Here is a 14529-nt window from a genome sequence, read left to right as displayed (position 1 = left end):
GTGGTTTCCCACTTCTCCTCCAGGCAAATGCCGGGATGGTACCTAATTTAAGACCACGGCCGCTTCCTTCCCTATTGCTTATCTATCCCTTGCAATCTTCCCATACCCCAGGAAGGCCCTGTTCAGCATAGCAGGTGAGGGCGCCTGGGCGAGGTACTGGTCATACTCCCCAGTTGTATCCCCGACCCAATGTTTCACGCTCCAGGACACTGCCCTTGCGGCGATAGAGGTGGTATCCCTCACTAAGTTCGAGGGAAAAAGCAACCCTGGAATGTAAGCAGATTAAGAAGAAGGTAACTTAGCTGTAAAAACCGCATTAATAAACAGACACGTTTCGTTCTACAAGAACATCCTCAGATTCTATCAAATCACTTTAAACCATGGATGCATATGTACAATATTGTTTACGTTGCGTAAACTTATCAATGGTTGTAAAATGGTGATGTTATGAACTGAGATAAATCAATCAATCAATCAATCAATCAATCAATCAATCAATCAATCAATCAATCAATCAATCAATCAATCAATCAATCAATCAATCAATCAATCAATCAATCAATCAATCAATCAAATCAATTATCTGCATTTAGTGCTGTCACTAAGGTGGCGGATTCCCTATCAATTATTTACATAGCCTTTCCTTAAATATTTTCAAAGAACTTGGAAATGTATAGAACATTTCCCTTGATAAATTATTCCAATCCCTTACTCCTTGTCCTATGAATGATTATTTGCACACATTTCTCCTCTTGAATTCCAACTTTATCTTCATATTTGAAGAAGTTCTCGACTGTTACCTTCATAACTTTGAGAAAGTTTTCTGTACTTATCTTAAGATGCTAACCGGAACCTGCAGCGACTACGTGTGGACTGATGCCAGTTTCCTTACTCCAGTCGAAACTAACTCCAATACTCGGACCTTAATGGTACTTTCGATTGTTCCAAGATGGCGAATCGAGTGGCCGTAGCGTGTTGGAAACGTAGGTTCGTTGTTTCCATGTGAAGTCTGTGTAATTTCTTGAATGTTGATGTTATATATTAGTTTCCTTTTAGAATATAAGTGCGCTAATATATTTATATGAGTATGTGGACATTTGGGATCTGTGCTTATAGGAATTAATGTGAAAATGGGTTTGTTTTGTGCTTTTTATGCAAGAACAGGCAGTGGTCGAGTTGGTAATAAATTACCGCTGGTATGCTTGCATACACCACAGTTTGGACAAAATGATTCAGTAATTTTAATTTTAGGGGCACTGTTTCATTCTATCTTTTCCACCACTTCCATCGTGCAATTAGAGTTGCTCAAAAAGTGTTTGGGTGTATGGTATTTTATCTTTCTCACACATCTATGCCTGTGTTATGCCATCTCATTCGGTATATTCGAACATGTGTTGTTTTTCAGGAACATGTAAACCAACTGAGATAGTTTGACGCAGGCGTGAATGTTCGTGAGAGACCCTTAAGGAACATCCATCTTACGTGTTGGCTTTGAGGAGGACAAAAGAGCCCAAAAATAACGTTCTCCGTTAATTGTTGCATTCATTATTTCCAATGATCATGCCATTCGTTGGATTTTGAAGTAGTTGATTTCATTTCAAGAACTGTGTACTCATGGGAAGGACAATAAAGCACTTGAAGTATTACAGTTTCACTGTATTATCTCGTTTATTTCCGATTCAACGTCAATGAAACAAAAGCTTCGTAACTCCGAAATGGTCCGGTTCCATGGCTTAATGGTTAGCGTGCTGGCCTTTGGTCACTGCGGTCCCGGGTTCGATTCCCGGCCGGGTCTGGGATTTTAACTTCGTCTGGTTAATTTTTCCGGCTCGGGGCCCGGGTGTTTGTGTTCGTCTTAAATGCATAAGTTCAATTCATAAATTCGATTCATAATTAATAATCAGGAACGTACAAAATTGTTGCTGGCTAAATGGTCGTTAAGACCGAAAGCCAAAATTTAAAAAACTCCGAAATGCTGTACATCATTCGAGATAAGGGTTTGTTTATCAACAAGGCGTGAGTCATGAAGGAGAACCATGCACTCGCCATCACGGTGAGTGGGACATCGCTTTCTGTGTAATGTCTACACGCAAGAAACCCTTCAATATATCCAAAAGTACTCGTCAGATTTACAAAATAAGTACATCGCTGAACTTGTAGTTTGAATCTTAGTCGTTCTATTGGGTGAAATTATCGTAGTCCTATTTTTTTAAAGACGAAGTTTCTATCGGTTTGCCAATAATTACCTGTGTGATGGAGATGAATTGAGAATTGTTTTATGAGACCCTTAATACAATTTAAGGATTTGTAAATAGAATGTCTATATCTTTATCGGATCAGAATATATTTGAGGACAACTTAGCCGGAAACCTTGTATATAATACACTGTCGGTAAATGAGATACAACACCAAGAAGACAATAGTTTAGTGAAATGCACTTTAGGCTACGCAATTTCCTAGGCAACATTTATTTCTTGAAATTTTCAGGTCGCAGGTTCAAGTATGCGCAAGAAGACATGCGACATCGTGGTACATTAATAATCACTGTAGTCGTCACGATTATGAATGCAAGCATGCAAACGTGCATTCATTGTATCGTACAGGTGCCGTATGCATTTTATGCGATGGAGTTCCACGCCTGTTGTACTTAGTCATATCAGCAACGGTTAATGCTGGTGTTGGATGGCGCTGGATTTTTCGTCCCATAATGGCCCATACGTGCTCAACGAAAAGTCTGGCCGTCACTCTGTAGAACATGCTGGGTGATAGCGGTGGTATTAGTATAAGAGTATCCTTTTGGAAAACACCCCGTTGATTATTGCGGATGAATGGCAACACAACTGGTCGAATCACCAGTCTGCCGTACAAATCCGCTGTCAAGGTTTTTGGGATGAGGACGAGAGTGCTCCTACTGTGAAAGAAAATCGCTCCGCAGAACATAATTCCTGGTGTAGGTCCAGTAGACAGCTTGGCTCCAATCGCTCACCTGGCCTCTTTATTTTTTTTTATCAAACTTCGGCCATCACTGGCACCAAGACAGAAACGGCTCTCATTGAAGAACACAACAGATCTCCACTTCGCCCTACAATGAGCTCTAGCTTGACACTACTGAATTTGCAGATGGCAGTGATTCGGTGTTAATGACATGAACGCTACAGGGCGTCTGGCTCGGAGCTATTCCTCAAATAATCGATTTGTTTCAGTCAGCTGTTTCGCTCTAGTGCCAAATGAAGTTCTAATGACTGATGCAGATACAGTACGATCCACCACGGCCATGTAGCGTATACGTGTTCTTCCCTCTCCGCAGTGGCACGTGTGCGGCCGGACACCGGTCTTCTTTAGAGAGTGCCTTCTCATGACCATTGTTGCCAACACGGATGCACTGTGGATACATGCCTGGCAAGTTTTCTGCATTATCGCGGAAAGAACATCCACCTCCTCGAAGCCCTCTCACACGGTTTCGTTCAAACTCAGTAAGCTGCTGACATTGCCTTTTTGGTCTTCATGAAGGCATGTCTGACACACCTACCTCACAACGTCAGCGCTGGACGATTAATAACGCTCACGAAGTGTACATCGCGTATTTAAAGCAAACTTGCTTTGAAGGTCATAGTGGCGCTACTAGCACCACTCTTCATCGACTATTGCGCAAATATGAATAGGTGTCATCTTTCAGATGTGCAAACACGCCTCCCAAATTTTGTTTATCTAGCACAACACATTCTTGGTGTTGGGATATCGTTTTCCGCCAGTGTATGTACGTAACTATCGATAACGTAATCATAGTCGCGGGACCTCCAGTTTAAGGCAAATTCCGCACCGCTGGGAAAGTACCGTGCGTTAGCCGGAGATTATCGGTCAAGCAGTCCGTACCGAAATGTCCACTGCAAAAATGTTTAATACTGGGCGAGTTGGCCGTGCGGTTAGCGGCGCACAGCTGTGAGCTTGCATCCGGGAGATAGTGGGTTCAAATTCCACTGTCGGCAGCCCTAAAGATGGTTTTCCGTGGTTTCCTATTTTCACACCAGGCAAATGCTGGGGGCTGTACGTTAATTAGGGCAACAAACGCTTCCTTTCCATTCCTAGGCCTTTCGTATTTCCATCGTTGCCACAATACCTATCTGTGTCGGTGCGACGTAAAGCAAATTGTAAATAATAATAATAATAATAATAATAATAATAATAATAATAATAATAATAACGCTCATGCTCGGTATCAGAAATGTACACTTAGATGGCCATTATCATAAATTTCCAGAAAAAATATTAAATTTAGAAAGTGAATTAATAATTTACCAATGAAATTTAAGGTATAGTTACAATATTGTGCGACTTAAGTTGAATTTTATTGTCTAATTTTTCTTCTCGACCGGGGTCAGCACGCATTTTCATATGTAAGTGCCCGACATTATTGTTCTCCCTGTGTTCTTCGAGGGGCTGCCTAGATGAGACGGCAAAGGCGTGCTCGGTTCACCCCAAAAGTCATGGGTTCGATTGTTCGTCAGGAAGTCAAAAAATAAGAAAAGAGATTTCCACTTCTGGAGCAGCACATGGCCCTGAGGTTCACTCATCCTACACGAAAAGTGAGTACCCAGTTACTTCTTGGGGCAAAGGCGTCCAGGCAAAGGGCCAGTCCATCCCACTTAACGCCGAGGTTACTGAAAGTGGAAGACTTTTCCTTTTACTTCTTCAAGGGTCTTTCCGGTCTGTACAGAGAGGGATTTGCTTTGCTACATTCACTGTATCGGTGTACTGTCCATCCAAATTGCCTTTAATTTGTAACATACTTGTTATGTATTTATAAGGTGCTTCACATTTAGGTGGCCATTTTGTATTTGTCTATGTTATTCTGTTCTTATATTATGTTCTCTATACTTTACATCTACAAATAATTACATGATGTTCAGGAACCGAACATTCTTTGACTTGCCTAGACACCGTCTTGGGCGTTATATGATAGAAATTTGTAGTTCTGGACCTTTTTCTGTAGGGGACCTTCTGAGCATTGGACAATATGCTGTGGACCAATTAACTTGGAATATTAGCTGGGATTCGAACTGCGACCGTCTTGGTGTGAAGCCAATGATGATGTCACTCAGCTGTCACGGTTCACTACGTGCTTCACTCTCTCCAGCACGTAGATGGTCGTACTAACACTTCTCTGCGAGGTATCAGTTTGGAGATCGTGGGCGATTATTATGAGTAGGCCTATTTAGCCCATGGCTCCAATGATCAGTCCGGTATAAACATTTCAGGAACTTCAACTAATCACAGCTATCACAACAGTTTTATCGTTTTCGTGCTATCATTTTATTTTTTATAATTTGTTTTACGTCGCACCGACACAGATAGGTCTTATGGCGACGATGGAAATACGAAAGGCCTAGGAGTGGAAAGGAAACGCCCATGGCCTTAATTAAGGTACAGCCCCAGCATTTGCCTGGTGTGAAAATGGGAAACCATGGAAAACCATCTTCAGGGCTGCCCACAGTGGGGTTCGAACCCACTATCTCCCGGATGCAAGCACACAGCTGCGCGCCCCTAACCGCACGGCCAACTTCCCCGGTACACTTTAATTTTATCGCACCTAAGTGCATTCTCTTTTATGTGAATTCATCAAAGTAGTGCTCTCAATCATCGTTATAGCACAAATTTGACCACGGTATGCACAGTGAGTACGACGTAGCCGTACTCGGCTGATGAACGCGACAGCCGTCATAGTGGGGGACTAGTTGCTCCCTTCCCAGTCCTAACCCTTTCCTATACCATCGCCACCATAAAACCTGATGCTGTATAGGTTTTTCGGCTTATGCCGTGTCAAGAAAATAAGGTGAAATTCTTTACGGTTCGCAGAGAACTGCGCTCTGCGTCATCAGAAGAAAATCTCGACTGTCCACGAGAAAAACTTCTCGCGTGCAAACCGAGGAGCAGAGGTTCTATGCAGCGAGAAAAGCTTCTTGTGGACAGTCGAGATTTTCTTCTGATGACGCAGAGCACAGTTCTCTGCGAAACGTATTTTCTTGACACGACATAATCCCCCATACAGTACCATGTCTATAAGTACGGGCCGTGAAAGCATCAATGGCAATCTTAAACCTATCCGTGTCGGTGTAACGTGAAACAAATAGTTAAAAATTATTATTACTAGAATGTTTCTACAGTTCACTTTTAATACCCCGTTCAAGAGAATTTGTGGTTGTGTTACGCTTAATATAGTGAATACAAAAAATTTGGTCGTGAGTAATTAATTAAAGACAAAAAAAAAGGTATTTTACTCACCGATATATCTTAGAATACGTTTGAACTTGCTGATGTGCAGCTTGCTGAAAGAGAAAATAATTATTTTATTAGATATGTCCACTGAATTCTTCTGGTGACAAATGGTTTCAAACATTACTGTCAGACAAACACAAGATGTTATTCTGTCTTTTCAGAATCTCAAAATCAGGGGGATAATATAGTTGTACCTACGAACATTGAAAAATTACATGGCACTATAATAGTACATATAGCACACCCCGCATTATGATTAATATTACGTCTTTTTTTGTATTAAATTAGTCAGTTCATAAGTTAACTGTAGAAGCTCGAAGGTTGTTCATAGTAGATAATGTGTGTATGTATATATTTTGCACTACGCGGGAAAATCAAGGCTAATTTCTTCTTTTTCTTCTTATTATTCTTCCACTTTTCCCACAACTGTGGGATCGAGCAAACTGTGTGATACATATTTGATCATGTTTTACGGCCGGATGTCCTTCCTGATGCCAACCATATGTGGAGGGACGTAATCACTATTGCGTGTTTCTGTGATGGTTGTTTGAATATGAAGAGGAGATTGTTCGAACGAACACAAACATCAAGTTTCCGAGCCAGAAGAATTAATCGAACTCAATTAAAGTCCCCGAACAGTCCGGGAATCGAACCCGGAACTCTCTGAACATTCAGTCAAGGAGCTATAACCTGGAAAGTTCTATGAATCATCAGGGACAACAGTGGAAAATTGAGATGTACCATCTGATCACAGGGAGGCGAGTCGATTGACTGCAGGTCTGTAGAAGGTTGGATTTGGTGCGGTCTAGGATCTATTTTTCGTCTATTATGAACTGTCTATCGTCTACGGCAGGGTCTCTCGAACGCCTAAAATATCACGCGTGCAAACCGAGGCGCAGAGGTTCTATGCACCGTCCATCGATCCAACTCGCCTCGGTTCGGACCAACGATTAGTCTCGGGGCGACTCGGCTAAGCTCGGCTGAACTCTCCTTGAATGGTGGAGCTCTGCAGTGGACGTCAGGAAGGGGGAGACGACGAGGAGTGCAAGATAGGCGTAGGGGATCCGAGAGATAGCGCTATTGCTTAAAATCGCGATGTGGGGGTCGGCACTCTCGTCAACCTGGCGAAGTCATCTTTTGCACCTTGCGACGCGAAATGCACAGTGCATGCACCCTGAGAGGCCCTGCTATAAAACAACAAAGCCGTTGTGTTCAGGTTTCCTTACGTCGTAACAGCTACTGAAACCTGTGTGCGTTAAAATGAGTATCATCACGTGCCACACTTTGTTCATAACGTTTCTGAAGATTCTTCTTTCTTGCGAACCGGCCAAACTTAGGACCACGCCAATACCACTTCACTTCCTTCTTATCATTCCTTCTTCCTTCCTCTTTTTCCACAGTGCCTTCATTATTTCAGAATGTTACACTCTTCTCTCTTCAGTCCATCTTCTTCCTCTGCGTTATTACTTTTCTTCCACAAGAACTTTTATGTTGGAAAGTCTTTTCCTGAATTGGTCTCTAACACGACATTCTTCATCTGCAATTCCTAACCTCTTGAATTCTTCCTTCATCTGCTTGGCATATCCCCCCCCCCCTGGCTCTTCAAGTAGTATATTTTATTAAAAATGAGTTTATTTAACCTTTCTGGATCCAATCTGACCATGTACCCATAGAATCGCAACCGTCTTTTCCTTATTGTTGGTTGCAGGTCTTCTGTTCTTTTGTATATCTCCTTATTTGATCGTAATCTGTAGTTTTCCTCTACCACCCTTGGGCCGTAAATCCTCCTTAATATTCTCCTTTCAATCTTTAGTAGTTTTTCCAGGTTCGTTACTGTTGCTGTTTCCACCCCATACAGAATGACTGGTTTTACAACAGCATCATAATGTCTTAGTTTGGCATTAATGGAAAGATTATTTTTGTTGTAAATGGCTTTGGTGGTAGTGTTTAGGCTTTCCAACTTAAGTCTCTTATTTTCCATGGCCTCTTTATCCATCCCGTTGCTACCGATAATCTCTCCCAGGTATTTAAATTGCTTTGTGACCTTCACTTCGCCATATTTCGTTTTCATTGGCATTTTCACATAATTCCTGTCCGTGCTCATCATCTCTGTTTTTGTGAAGGAGATACAGTATTTAAACCTCTTTTCTCGGCTATCTCCTGTAGTTCATATATCTGTTATTGCTTCCTGTTCTGTCTCAGCGAAGAGTGACAAATCATACATGTTGCTGAAGAAAGTTTTCTGCAAGGACAGAAAAAAAAATACCGACCTTATATTCTCGTGTAATCCGGAAATATTTGTCCATGGGCCATCTGTCTGATTCTTTCAACATGCCGTGAAATCCGGGAAGTGGGAAGGGCACGAAAATGGAGTTCCACGAGAAATTAGGTAATCTCCAAAATGTCTACTGTATAACTGAGCCGAAACTGATAACAACAACAACGTCGGGCTGAGTGGTTCAGACGGTTGAGGCGCTGGCCTTCTGACCCCAACTTGGCAGGTTCGATCCTGGTGGTATTTGAAATTGCTCAAATATGTCAGCCTCGTGCCGGTAGATTTACTGGCACGTAAAGGAACTCCTGCGGAACTAAATTTTGGCTCCTCGGCGTCTCTGAAAACCTTAAAAGTAGTTAGTGGGACGTAAAGCCAATAACAGTATTATCGATATTATTAACAACAACAAAATCTCCGAAGTGTCATTGAAGAAGGACGAGTGACTCCCCCGCACTGTGGGCCTTAGCTCCATCTTGGTGCGTCCATTGTCGTTGAACGCGGAAGAAACGGTGCAAATCCCAGAGGAATGGCATTATAATGAGGTCTCTGTTGACTACCTGCTTCACAGATTTTGGATTCTGTGCAGAATTCTCGATGAAATAAGGGCCCAGTATTCCATGACCGAATATGGCGCACTAAATCGTAGACTGTACAGTGTGTAGTGGTGTCTGTATAACGACATTCGTTACAAAAATATACGTGACTTGTTAGCGTGATCCTAGCCACGGGACCTCCTCAGTGCACCAAGCTTCTCTTTGATGTATCTTGAAAGGGTCAGATTTCTTACGATTATTGTTTTTACTTTGTTAATACTGTACCCCAATCAGTATTTCGCTGAATAGTGGAGGAGAGTATCGTGGTCCCAATCGGACGTCACATTCAGAGACAACTGACACGTTATAATTTTTGTGTTACACTTTAAAAAGGTACAGAGTTTCAGCATACAAGCTACGATTTACAATTCCATTGATGGGAATGACAGTATTTCCATTTAAAAAGAGTAAAATTCATGTTATTCATTCCAGTAATAATAATAATAATAATAATAATAATAATAATAATAATAATAATAATAATTGTTACCAAGTTTTTGTGGTAGGTAGAGGTGAAAGAAGGTGCGGGTGGTGAACAGGTCTCAGGCTACGAAGTTAAAATTAATTTAAAATTTAACAAGGTTATATTTTCTTTTCAAAATGCAGAAATAACAAAAAATGGCAGGTACAGAGTAGCCAGGCAACAAAAGTACAATTACAGTATTTACAGGATTTGGGCTTCGAGCCCCGAACTCACAATTCTTGGGCAACTAGCCCAACTTTACCCCAAAACAAGATTTAACAGAGGGGCAGAAAACCCCATTCATGCCCAGGAGCACTTGCTCTAAATTACACAGAAAAGCCTCTTCGAGGCATACATACTCAATTAAAAAAAAAAAAAAAAGAGCCACTCGCTCTCAACTTTAAGCCTATCAAAGGCCACACCAAACTCCACCTTCAAGTTGTCCTCTAAGGACATAGACACAGGGGTAAAATACCCAACCTACTGAGGCCTATTAAGTGAGAAAAAGGTTAATTACATGACCTCTAAAATAACAATTTGAGAGGAGGCGATCTGCACTCCTAATACATTTGGTTTAAAACCTAATCTGGCTCTAGGCCGCAAATGCAAGGGCTAATCCCATACTACGGAGGTGACTTTAGAAAAGAAAAATTTACATTACATTAAGGAAGAATCGGTTGTGAGAAATAAGTTCACTTCAAAACAATATGAGAGGGAGCTCGAGAGGGTTAAGCACTCTCAATCCCAATACGTAGCTTAAAAGAGAATAGATACTAAGAGTCTTTACATTTTAGGGAAAGGTTACATGGTGAAAAAGCTTCGGACCCGCCCCGAGAGTTAAACTGCTGAGCTAGCAAGAAAAGAAGTTATTAAACGGCCATTACCTGGTTGTTGAACTGCTGCCCGAAGAAAGAGGCGCTTCCCGCCCCCTGCTATGTACTTTACACACTGAAAGATGGTAGAGAAGTGGCGCAGAGACCCTAAAATCAGCAGTTTATATACTCTCGCGGAAAGTTCGAGGCGTTTCAGGAAAGAAAACACCCGCCTACAATCATTTTATTGGTTAGGGTTAAGCAGCATATCCAATTTGAAGAAGAAACCCCTTATTGGTCGTAAATTGATTAAAGAAATTCGGGATTGGCTAAATTCAAAACAAGGGGAAAGAAAGGGGAATACAGCCAACTTAAACAATACCAGAAAGAAATTTAACAAGAAACAAACTTTTGAACTAAAAATTTCTCCAAAAAACAGTTCTTTCACCTTGCACTAGGGTGCACTATTGTAGTTCTTCAGTAGTGTCCTCTAGAAGAGAAAGTTCACACTTCTTACTACAAGCAAAACAAAAATACGTCGAAAACGACCCAGTTCAGAAACTATAAGATTTCCAAGTAGTGACATCTTCTGAGAAACTTGAAAATTAACACCTTAAATAAAGTTCAGACTTCCTCCAGTAGGGGAGTTTCAACAGGCGCAAAATTTGAATTAGCGGCGTGGAGGTGTACCGCCCGGTACAATAATAATAATAATAATAATAATAATAATAATAATAATAATAATAATAATAATAATAATAATAATAATAATAATAATAATAATATTATTTGTTTTACGTCCCACTAACTACTCTTAATGTTTTCGGAGACGCCGAGGTGCCGGAATTTAGTCCCGCATGAGTTATTTTACGTTCCAGTAAATCTACCGACACGAGGCTGACGTATTTGAGCACCTTCAAATACCACCGGACTGAGCCAAGATCGAACCTGCCAAGTTGGGGTCACAAGGCCAGCGCCTTAACCGTCTGAGCCACTTAGCCCGGCTGTTATTCATTCCAAACCAAACCAAACCCCATGACACTACAGCCCATGAGGGGCCTTGGCCTACCAAGCGACCGCTGTTCAGCCCGAAGGCCTGCAGATTACGAGGTGTCTTGTGGTCAGCACGACGAGTCCTCTCGGCCGTTATTCTTGGCTTTCTAGACCGGGGCCGCTATCTCACCGTCAGATAGATCCTCCGTTCTAATCACGTAGGCTGAGTGCACCTCGGACCAGCTCTCAGGTCCTGGTAAAAATCCCTGACCTGGTCGGAAATCGAACCAAGGGTCTCCAGGTAAGAGGCAGGCACGCTACCCCTACACCACGGGGCCGGCTGTTATTCGTTCAGCAAAACGTAATATATTGTTTTACACAATTCAACAAGTGTAATACTTGTAGTGTTGTGTGACTTTCCCTGTTCACTGAATTTCTGAAAATAGTGTTTAAAACTTATCAGGCATCTGATGATAATAGTTAGCCTCTAAATGGCGAGAATGTTTAATCACGAGTGAGGGCATAGACATTTAGGCCTACTATCCAAGATTAAAGTACAACAGCAGTGTAAATGTATCTACCATACCAAATTTATTTATACAGTACAGTATGCCTTCATATAAATAGCCTAACTTAATTGATGTTATTCTCGGTAAGCATGATTGGATTGTTTGGTGAGTTTAAATCAGATAATTTAAAACCAAGCAACCACAAGGCACAGTTTATCCACTCTAACTCCATATTATATTATAAATGTTTCTAAAGCTTTCTCCCTTTCTTAATCTGTTTACCGTCCAGAGTTTGGTTTTCTCTCGGACTCGGCGAGGGGTCCCACCTCGATCGCCTCAAGGACAGTGTCCTGGAGCGTAAGACGTTTGGGTCGAGGGATACAACTGGGGAGGAGGGCCAGCACCCTACCCAGGCGGTCTCACCTGCTATGCTGAACAAGAGCCTTGTGGGAGGAGGATGGGAAGACTGGAAGAGATAGACGAGGAAGAGGGAAGGAAGCGGCCGTGGCCTTAAGGTAGGTACCATCCAGGCATTTGCCTGGTGGAGAAGTGCGAAACCTCGGAAACCACTTCGAGGATGGCCGAGGTAGGATTCGAACCTCTCGAGGCTGACAGGACCCCGTTCCAGCCCTCGTACCACTTCAAATTTCGTGGCAGAGCCGGGAATCGAACCCGGGCCTCCGGGGGTGGCAGCTCATCACGCTAACCACTGACGTGTTTCTGAAGCAATACTAGTGAAAATTGTAATTCATTGCGTGCAATGTAAAAATATTTTAGATTGTAGACCTTACTGTTTACTGTATCCGTCAAAATACGTAATCCGCAATGAACATAACTTATTTCTTACAACGTACATTGAAAATGACGTCCCTCTTCCTCTTGTTATTTCCTGGCCCCATTTCAAACTCGGGTATCGCCGCCGTGATCGAGAGTGACCGGCAGAACTTATCCAGCTTTCACGGCCTGTGACGTAACCACAACGTCACTGTGGCTGAATAGCATACGCTCATCGCCCTCCAGCCCTCTTACAGAGCTGTGTGCCCCTGGGACGAAATGTCCAGCGTGAGCATCTCTGCACTAGATGAAGACTACTTAAATTTATTTGCAAGGGGTACGCTGTGCAATAGTGACCAGCTGAAACTGGAGTAAAGGATAGTTGTTGTGGAGCGACGCTGCGATGGAAGTGTTAGTACAGCAGACTTCATCTGCCCTCTAAGCTCCGTCTGTGGATTAGTGGTAGAGTCGACAGTGCATGCCATAAGATTTCGGCATGTAAAAGGTTTCTGGTAACACACTTGGTGTTTACCCGACAACATTAATTAAAATTTCAGCCAGAGAGAGATTCGGTCTTCACTGCCATCTGGTAGGCACTGAGTAAACCGGAACGTGGAAATTGACGAGTAAGTAGCCAGACAGCGTCAAATTAAAATGCTTGCTCAAGGTAGCTGAGGTCATATTATTATTATTATTATTATTATTATTATTATTATTATTATTATTATTATTATTATTATTATTATTATCTGACCTCTAGTGGTCAAGATTGTAATTTTTTTAGATAAAATCAGATCAGGCTTCAGATACAAAATGTCAGTTGTTTGGGAACTTGCAGCTCTTACGTAATCCAAGTTTGAAGTAGTTTTTCGGTAGGTCAGCAGACACTTGACTGACCCTTGGACTCGTGATTAACCCACTTTCCAAATATTAGGTGGGCGTAATTCTGTTCCTGGTCAATTGACACCATTCGTGTCAAAGTCAGCTCATGATTACTGCTCATAGTATTTTTATAAGTGCGGATGGAAGTTCGGAAGTTAAGTACGTCGCGTGTTATATAAATCGTGTTGTTTACACAACCTAACAAGAGAACTGTTTACGTTGGTCCTGACAAGTTTTAATGAAACTCGGACGAATGATCAGGTAACATTTTTTTCAAAATTTGCTTTACGTCGCACCGACAGAGATAAGTCTTATGGTGAGGATGGGATAGGAAAGGCCTGAGAGTGGGAAGGAAGCGGCCGTGGCCTTAATTAAGATACAGCCCTAGCATTTGCCTGGTGTGAAAATGAGATACCAAGGAAAACCATCTTCAGGGCTGCCGACAGTGGAGTTCGAACCCACTATCTTCCGGATGCAAGTTCACAGCTTCGCGCACCTAACCGCACAGCCAATTTGCCCGGTGATCAATTAACATATCATCCATGTCGTAACCCTCAGTTTAAACGAAATTGATACTTCGTTATATTCAGGCTAGTGAATTATTTATTTTCCTGAAATTGTACATGTACAATCCATGGGTGGTAAATGGAGAAAGGTGGTGTGATGGTGGTGGTGGTGTTTATTGTTTTAAGAGAAAGTGCAATTGGGCAGCCATCATCTATTAACACTAATCAGAGAGAAAAAAATTGAAGGGTTCCGATGCTTCGAAAATTGAAGGTATCGGGCAAGGAAAGACAGGAGTCCCAAAGGACGTGAAAATGAAAGGCTCCCCAGAATTCGCAACCTAATACCGTCCGGGTCGAATAGAACGAGATTTGACCAAGGGAGGTCGGACAGGACAGATGAAAGTGAGGAGCCAGGAATATGTAAGTCGAAACAACGCCAGGACTCGGCT

At 42.1% G+C, this 14529-nt stretch overlaps 1 protein-coding gene across 4 annotated transcripts in view; it reads right to left on the bottom strand.

Annotated features, from left to right (window-relative positions):
- Window positions 1–14529, bottom strand: part of LOC136876294 (juvenile hormone esterase) — a 533707-nt gene that overhangs the window by 221775 nt on the left and 297403 nt on the right. For 3 of the 4 annotated variants that reach the window (XM_068228365.1, XM_068228363.1, XM_068228364.1), the window contains exon 3: window positions 6280–6323. The exons of the other annotated variant lie outside the window; for it this stretch is intronic. The gene's annotated coding sequence lies outside the window, so the exon portion shown is untranslated. The remainder of the gene's footprint in view (window positions 1–6279; window positions 6324–14529) is intronic. 4 annotated transcript variants of the gene reach the window in all.

Source organism: Anabrus simplex, chromosome 6, assembly GCF_040414725.1.
Source record: "Anabrus simplex isolate iqAnaSimp1 chromosome 6, ASM4041472v1, whole genome shotgun sequence".
In the NCBI taxonomy this organism is placed as follows: domain Eukaryota; kingdom Metazoa; phylum Arthropoda; class Insecta; order Orthoptera; family Tettigoniidae; genus Anabrus; species Anabrus simplex.
This window is presented reverse-complemented; position numbering and strand designations above follow the sequence as displayed.